This window comes from Corvus brachyrhynchos, unplaced genomic scaffold, assembly GCF_000691975.1.
Source record: "Corvus brachyrhynchos isolate BGI_N302 unplaced genomic scaffold, ASM69197v1 scaffold89, whole genome shotgun sequence".
NCBI lineage: Eukaryota > Metazoa > Chordata > Aves > Passeriformes > Corvidae > Corvus > Corvus brachyrhynchos.
In genome coordinates, this window is record NW_008246063.1 from 2,978,663 (window position 1) to 2,986,735 (window position 8,073).

The 8,073-nt window shown below is 39.5% G+C and overlaps 1 protein-coding gene across 2 annotated transcripts in view; it reads left to right on the plus strand.

Moving 5' to 3' along the window:
- PTK2 (protein tyrosine kinase 2) overlaps window positions 1-8,073 on the plus strand; it is a 179,152-nt gene continuing 171,079 nt past the window's right edge. For both annotated transcript variants that reach the window (XR_001865994.1, XR_001865995.1), the window contains exon 1: window positions 1-60. The gene's annotated coding sequence lies outside the window, so the exon portion shown is untranslated. The remainder of the gene's footprint in view (window positions 61-8,073) is intronic.

An 8,073-nucleotide genomic window follows, 5' to 3' on the forward strand; every position in this document is an offset into this window, starting at 1 on the left:
GATTGCATGTTTCATCCTGTATTGAGCACCTGCTGCTGAGAGCTGGAAAGTCTACTTAGGGTATGTACAACAGCTAATGATTTCAATTTCACACAGAGGTTATTCTGGGTAAAGCAGGTCAAGATGAGATGTTGTTGTTCTTTCCTTGTAATTATTGTTGAAAATCCTGATTGTTAAACAGTGGGTGTTAAAACAGAATTTTTTTTTTTTTTTTTTTTTTCTCCTGAGCCTCCTGGAACTGGCTTTTCTCTGACAGCCTGTTCATGGTCCTTCCATTCAGCCTGAGGGTACAGAGGTGGGCAGACCTGTGCAGCAGTTAATTTATGGTGCGTGGGAGGAGTTTGTAAGGTGTTTTATCACCTGCCAAAGTCCCTTGGCTGAAAATTGTCTGGCCAGTCCCATGTGCTGCCTTTTGAAGCAACATACTAGTAATTCTCTGTTCTCATGTTCTGCTTTTATGTAGTACAGAAAAAATGGGTCTTAATAAAGTAAAATCTTTGCTGTAGGGGCACTTGGCCTAGTCTGAAGAAGTTTAACTGAAAGCAGGAATAGAGAAGTTACAGTCACAGTATTCTTTGTACTATAGGAATTTATTTCTGTTCTGCATATTTTTTGATTCCTTTTGACCCCACCCCTCCCAGGGTGGATGTTTATACTTGCAAACTTAAGTTTTACTCCTTAGTATAGTTGGTATTTCTAACTTCTGCCTTTATTGCTGCTCATATAGATGGATGTTTGGAATATTCTTACGTTTGTGTGCGGCTAGAATAACTTGTTGGATCCTTATTTTTTCTTTGTGGTTTGGTTTCCCCCCCCCCTTCTGCAACCTTCCCTGTGGTTGGTGGTTTGGGAACCTGTATTAAATTACTGGGTTTTTTTTCCTATTGCTTAGGCACTGGCAGGTAGCAAAATTCATCTCCTGCTACTTCAAGAGCACTTTTGAATCTAACTTGTGCTTGTGGTTACCCTTATTTAAAACTTTGATAGCACCTGCTTTAGAGTCGTTAATGTTCTTGCCTGGACTGTGATACACTTGAGAACAAAGGAGATGTGGCTGCTTGCATTTCTCATGGAGCAGGCCCCTAATAGGACTTCAGGCTGTGATTTTGTATCCGTATTTTCATCTTCAGGAATCAGTAGAGGGTCATTTAATGTTTCCTGACCATCTAAATTTGCAGGGGTAGGTATCTTTATTCTTCAGTAGCTTACTTCTGGATGTCGTCAGCCTTTTTAAAACTTCAGTTTTCAAGTTTATGGTGAATAATTGCTTCTCCTTTCCAATTTCTCCCTTCCCTTTTCTGGTATGGGATAATGTTTGTTTATATTACGCAGTTAGTTTTTTCCAAGGAATTCCGTCTACTCTCATCACTCCGAAAGACAAGTCTGAATGGTTTAAAAAATAGTAGTATTCTGTTTTGTCACTTAAATGGGAAAAAACCCAAAGTATTTCAGTTGGAACCAGTACTGATATTTTTATCAGTTAAAACCAAAATTTGTAGCCTTATGCCTCATGTTCATTCTGACTTATGATTCAGATGGAAACCCAGACACTTGAAAAATATTTCCTCGACATGGAAAACTAATAGTGTGGAAAATCCAGAAAACAAGGAGTTGGGGGGGTGGGAGCAAAGCATTTTATCGTATATAAAGGTGTGCAAATCAGATCTGTGATTTCAGGGGGTTTTAAATGCTTCCTTTAATTTTGTTTGACCTTTTGAAAGGAACAGCTCTGACTGTTGTGATGTCACAAGCGAAAAAGTGCACTTGTATGTTTTGTGAACTGAAGCCATTTGCTCCCTGGAGTACATGGTTCCAAGTGAGTCATATCCTGGTAAAACCATGACAACAAAGTATTTATGGGTTTGTTAGGTAAATATCTTGCAGTACCTGCCTAGATAAGACTTTATAGAAAACCAGCTCAGTGAATAATAAGGTTGTGAAATACAACGTAGAGTAAGAGGAAACAGTGAAAAATTATAGATGTAAATTGCAAGTACTTCTGACTTGTCAGGTTTACATTGAAGTCTGTGTTTTTTGGTTTTTTTTTCTGGCTGAGGATTTGGTAGGAGGAAGGAATTAGTGCTACTTGCTCTTTGAAAGTAGTATTGTATATGCAAATACTGAAATGACAGTTTCAGTGGAAGTGACAAAAAAATGTACTGCTTTATAAACTGTTACTTTTTGTATTCTTATTGCAAAAAGTCAAGCTGTTCCTTGGACCATGAAAGTCTTTTCATTATGTGATCACATGCTTTGTTCACAGAATCACGATCTGTTTACTCCCAAAATACCCTGTCTATTCATGGCAGTCTTCAAGCCCTCCTCTTACAGGATGGAGTTTTCCTGTTAAGTGTGCTGTGGTAGTACTGCCTTCACCCATTCATCTTATGGCTTTATTAGTATTTGTACTGGATGGAGTCACAGAACTTAAGATGAAAGGTTTCAGCTTTGGGTCTGTGCTCTGACATGCCTGCTTTTGTTGTAGCATTTAAAATTTGCACTCAGAGCAGATCTCTTGCTGATTTGAACAGCACCTGAAATCACTTGGCAGTTCTGTGTTTAACTTCCCAGGTAGCAAGGCATAAAAGAAAGCAGGAAACTTGACAAAATGACTCTGCTAACATCATCCAAAATCCCTGAATGCCTGGAGAAAAGGAGGCTCAGGGGGGACCTTATTGCTCTCTACAACTCCCTGACAGGAGGGTGTAGCCAGGTGGGGTCAGTTTCTTCTCCCAGGTAACAAGGGACAGGATGAGAGGAAATGGCCTCAAATTGCATCAAGGGCAGTTTAGATTATGTATTAGGAAAAATGCCTTCACCAAAAGAGTGGTTAAGCATTGGAACAGGCTGCCCAGGGAAGCGGTTGAGTTCCCATCCCTGGAAATATTCAAAAGATGTGTAGATGTGACGCTTGGTGACATGGTTTAGCAGTGGCCTTGGCAGGGTTGGTTGATGCTTGGACTCAATGGTCTTAGAGATCTTTTCCAACCAAAATAATTCTATGATTCTCAATTAGTGAGTGCAGAAGATACATTATCAATAGGAAGAGATTATAAGCAGCAGTTCTGTTTAGCTTTATAATTCTGACTTATTCCTCAGGCCAGTGTTTGAGTAGGGAATTGTTGCAGGCATTCTGTAGATAAAAGTAGGTGTAATTTTATGTCTACTTATTGTGTGATTTCAAAGATGCTGGTCAGCCACTGACAGTAGGTGCAGCAGCACTTCCACCTAAGGGGCAGCTTCCAAAGGATGTTCTCTGGATTGTATCTCTACTGCAAACACATCAGGTGCTTTCCAACTTCACGGTTTTATTTCAGGTGGAATTAAACTCGTATTGGATGAGAAATCTTGTTGTATCCAGCATAACACTTGTTTAAATACAGTATTGCAGATAGAGAAATTAATGTTCCTTTTTATCTTTTATGGTTAGAAATATTTTCCTAGTGAAATCTCAAAGATTGGGGTTCTTTATGTAGTTTGGATGTTATGCATGCTTTAATTTTGTTTTAATACATTCGGGGCTTTTTTCTTGATACAAGATTCGTTTCAGAAGATTTCAGTTGGCACTTTAAGGTGTAAAGAACAACCACTCTCTTTTCAAGTATAAAGCTAATTAATGGATGTTGCTCCTTGCCAGTAAGACCTACATGCTTATAGCTCCTCCTGGCTTCTGGAAGTGGAATTTTGCTGGGCGTCCTGACTGGTTTGTTATTCTGGACTTCTGGGTCATTGCAGAGAGATTTACTTTGCCACCAAGGTTATGATAAACTTCAGCTTCTTCCAGGCAGGCTAGGCTCACACGTGTGCGAGTTCAGTACAGAACATCCTCTTCTCTCAGGCTGGGCCCTTCCAAGGGCTCTGTGCTCTGTCTGTGCTGACAGGCACCACCAGGGTTTTCAGAGCAATGAGTGTGGATGTAAGGAACACAAACCACTCCATGTGGTGCCTGACGCCTTTCTGAGCTCTGTCCTGGCTTTTGCTTGGAAAATAGCTGATACTCCTCAGCCTGTCCCCAGAGCAACTGTTGTCTCTTACAGGGAAGTAAGTGGGCTTGGGGAAACAAATTTCAGTGTTTGGGGTATTCTCCTTCATTGTCTCATCCCTCCGTGGAGTTCAATAAAACTTCAGCCTGCCTGGAGTATCTTGGAATATGTTATCGAGGTAGAATGAAGTAGAGTTTGTCTTCCCTCTGAAGGTGCCAAAGGTCTTCTGTATACCGAACAAAATATTTGTTTTGGTTGTTAGCCCTCTGGTAAATGTGAATAGGGAAACATCAAGCAGAAAACAGTCTGACTCTGTAAATAGTACTGCTTTGTAATGCAGCTTGGATGGGCCTGTAGCAGCACATTCTGATGATGCCAGGGATAGCCATACAGTGCTGGTGCTGCTCCTTTCCAGGCTGTTTGAATGGCAGATTTAAATAATGATATTCTAGTTAATATTTGAAGTAAAGTTTGTAGCTCTGCTTCTTTGAGAACACATAGCTTGCTCAGTGGTAATGTATAGTTGGCCTTTGATCCTGCATCTTGGTTAATGGGCTATAGTCTGTACTGGCTGTTATTTACTGCAGGAAATGCACAAAAATGTTTAACATTGGCCTAGGAAAGTTTCTAAAACAGCAGGATATTCTGAATCTTTGAACAAAACCATTCTTGTACAAAATAATCAATGATAATGTGCTCCTCACTGCTAGGTGGTAGATTTCTTAACTTTCCAGTATGTCTGGATTTCAGATGCTTAATGAATCAACTCCCTATCAGTCTTGCTCATCCAAGTATGTTACCTTGATTTTGTAAAAAGAAAACCTGAAGAGAATTTTCTGAAAACACAAAAAGACCAAAATTCAAACCAGATGGATTCAAAGCTTTTCAAGGCTTCAAAATTTCATTTTTACCTGTAAAACTGAGTGAGGCTTTCCAGTCTTCCTGTTCTCTTTAATGGCAGTGTTTGTTACTGGTGTAGCATCTTGAGTTGTAGTTACAGGACACGTTATAATGAGTGTCCTTACAAGAGAAGGAACATTAGGGGATACAAACGTACTGACCTGTCATAAAATATTTGGGGAAAAAAACCAAAAAAGGCTAGCTTGATAGGCAGCAGGATCAGCAAGTGACAGCCCAGGGGCTGCTAAGGTTGGTTTGTGTGTGCTGTGGTAAGGGAAGGATCTGGGTTATTTCCTGGCAGACATTCATGGAGAACTTCCTCTGAAGGGAAGCAGGCTCAAGTGCACTTCCTGAAGTGTGTTTTAATTAATGCCTCAGAGGCAGGGAATTTCACTCCTGGTATTTTACCCTAGCCCTTATCAGCACTGTACAAAGTAAAACCATTACTTGTCTCCCTCCTGTTTGGCACACCCTGTTGACAAGTACCAACATAAAACTGCTTTTATATTTATTTTCCCCCTTATCTCAGTAGTCTCATTAGAATCACAAAATACTCAAGTTTGAAGGAACGCACAAGGATCATCTAGTCCAACTCTAAAGTGAATGGCCCATATGGGGATCAAACCCACAACCTTGGTTTTATCAGTATCAAACCCTGACCAACTGAGCCAATAGTCCTTGTTCCCTTTTGATTTACTAAACCCTTTCTGTTTTCTCTGGTATTACTGTCTTGCTCATAATCTCATTTTGTTCATGCAATGTTGGTTATTCTTGCTTAGTTTTAAAGCTGATGGAAAACCATGGGATGATGCTGGAAGCCTGTGATGTGACTCCTTTCCTTCTCGTGAGTTTCTAAAACTCATCAGTTATTTGTGAACACCCAGTGTAAAATGTTTCAAATCAGCCTGATTCCCCTTCATGCATGGATGCCTGTAGATAATTTGGTTTGGTTATTCTCTATTCCTTTGAGACATTGCATAGGTCTTCCTGATGCATCACAATTCCTTAGATGCCAATTTCTTTTGAAACTACTGCATTTTTGAAAGAATGCAGTGTTTTCATGTGCTTGAGTTTCATGAAATCCATTTTCAATAACAAGAATTAGAATTTTTTTTTTTTATGCTTTTGTGTCCTGCCTACACTTACTGCTGTCTTGGGTATAGAGTAGGACTATGAAAAGTGATTTCTTTTATTTCTTTTTGACCAGTAGCTGTGTATCAGTACTTTCTTTTCCAGGCAAGAAGTAAAGCAGACAACTTGAATTCCCTGACAAGAATCCAGACAAATGCAGCTTGGGCAGCATTTTTTTATTAAGAAGGAGGAAGAATGCACAAGGAGACAGTAAGAGTCTATAACCGCACCTGAAAATGAATGCGTTAAATGAGATGAAAGCTTCCGTACCAAGAGGGAGCCTTGATCACCTAGCAGGAGTTAATAGCTGTTCCAGGTGCCACTGAAATGCTGCCCTTTAACAACAAGTGGAAGGTTTATTGTTAACAGTCCGCTCCCAGCTGTGTTTTGGAAGGTGCAGTCTTTAAATTGCTAACCAGGTTTCCCATTAAAAAAAAGGTCATTTCTTATTTTAGTATTTAGATTGTGCAGAGCAAAAGGGCACATAAAAAGCCATGGTTGTCAACAGGACTCCAAGTTTGGCATTCCAGGTTATTTTTGTATGTATTGTAAGCAGGTGGCTGTGTTGTCATTTCCCTCTTTCAGGATCAGTCTACCCAGCTGAACTTTTAGGATAGGAAGGTAAAAGCTTGGCAGAATTGTAGAGAGTTTTAAGGTCCAAAGGAATTGGGACGCTGTAATCATCGAGTTCTTCCTTCAGCCTATTCCTTTATTCTAAATGATCTCTGTTAAGAGCAATATCCAAAAGGAGTGGTAGGATTTTTCTAATAGTAAAAATACATGAGTAATATACTTCCTTCTGTTTCTGAAACTCTTTTTGTGTTGTTTTGCTAGCAGTAGTATTCCTGGTAGTCTAAACCATATTGTATCCTAGTTATTTTAAACAGAACAATTCAGCTGTATTCCTATGCCTTTAATGTGGCTGATGCTGACTCTCGTAAATCCCTCTACATACAAATTTGCACTGGACTTTTAATATGGTGAATAATTTACCTTAGAAGCCTCTGCATAATTATTTTTGGTTGGAAAAAATCCCAAGCAAGCAGGATGTAAATTTGCACCTCCCTTTTGTGTGATGTTTGGGGGTCTGTATGAATCCTTCTTAGATACCTTAAAAAAACTTCCTAGGCATTGGATGTATTCGTATCCAGTTTGAGACTTATGCTTCTACTCTATGCTAAATCCTAAACAGGAGTGACCCTAAATGAAGGTGGTCATTGAACAGTGACTTCTGCATCTTCTTCTTGGGGGGAGGCAGTTTTTTTGGTGACTATGTTTTTAATTTGAGGCCCACTTTCTCTAGCAGATCTGTAAGTAGTAAGTAGTCAATGATCTGTAGGAATGTAAGTAGTGAATGAAGAATAGAACATTTGGTGTTGGTGGTGAAATCTGGGCTTCAGTTCAGAGTTTTCCTTTTGATAAGGTCTGAAGAGAAGCCAAGCCAAAGCTACCTGGAAGATTTTCTTTGTGGGGGTTGTATGTGTGTATAAACATATGTGGTGTGAAACTTTCACCAGCTATTCTTCAGCTCTTTAAAGGGAAGGGTTAAGTAAGAGCTCCATAATAAATCCAGAGTTAGTGACATAAAAATCACTGAATCCTGATATTAATACAAGGAATTTGTGGTTTTGGTGTTAACTTTTGGTAATAAACACTTCGATTTGAAGACATTAACCTAATGCAGCTCTCCCCCCATAAAGGAGAAAGAAGGACATAAGGGAAACAGTAAATTACTTTGCTTAATGTCCTGAAGGTCTCTGTATTCATATATCCATATGTCCAAAGAAACCATGGAGTGCTGCTGCCATCTCTGCATTATCTGTGTACCAGGAATGTGAGAACTAGGGGTCAGAAGATGCCAGTTTAGCTTTTCTGACTAAAACTCCCACTGAAGAATTAAAGAAGATGTGTGATTGTGATATTCAGGGAAGCATCACAGATTGAAAAAGTAGCTGAAATGTACAAATAGAGAGTTAATTTTTCTGTTGGCATCTACCGCTTTTCTGATGGAAGTTCTGCATTCTGTAATTTTTAGTGGGCAAGGTGTGGAAGCACCGAG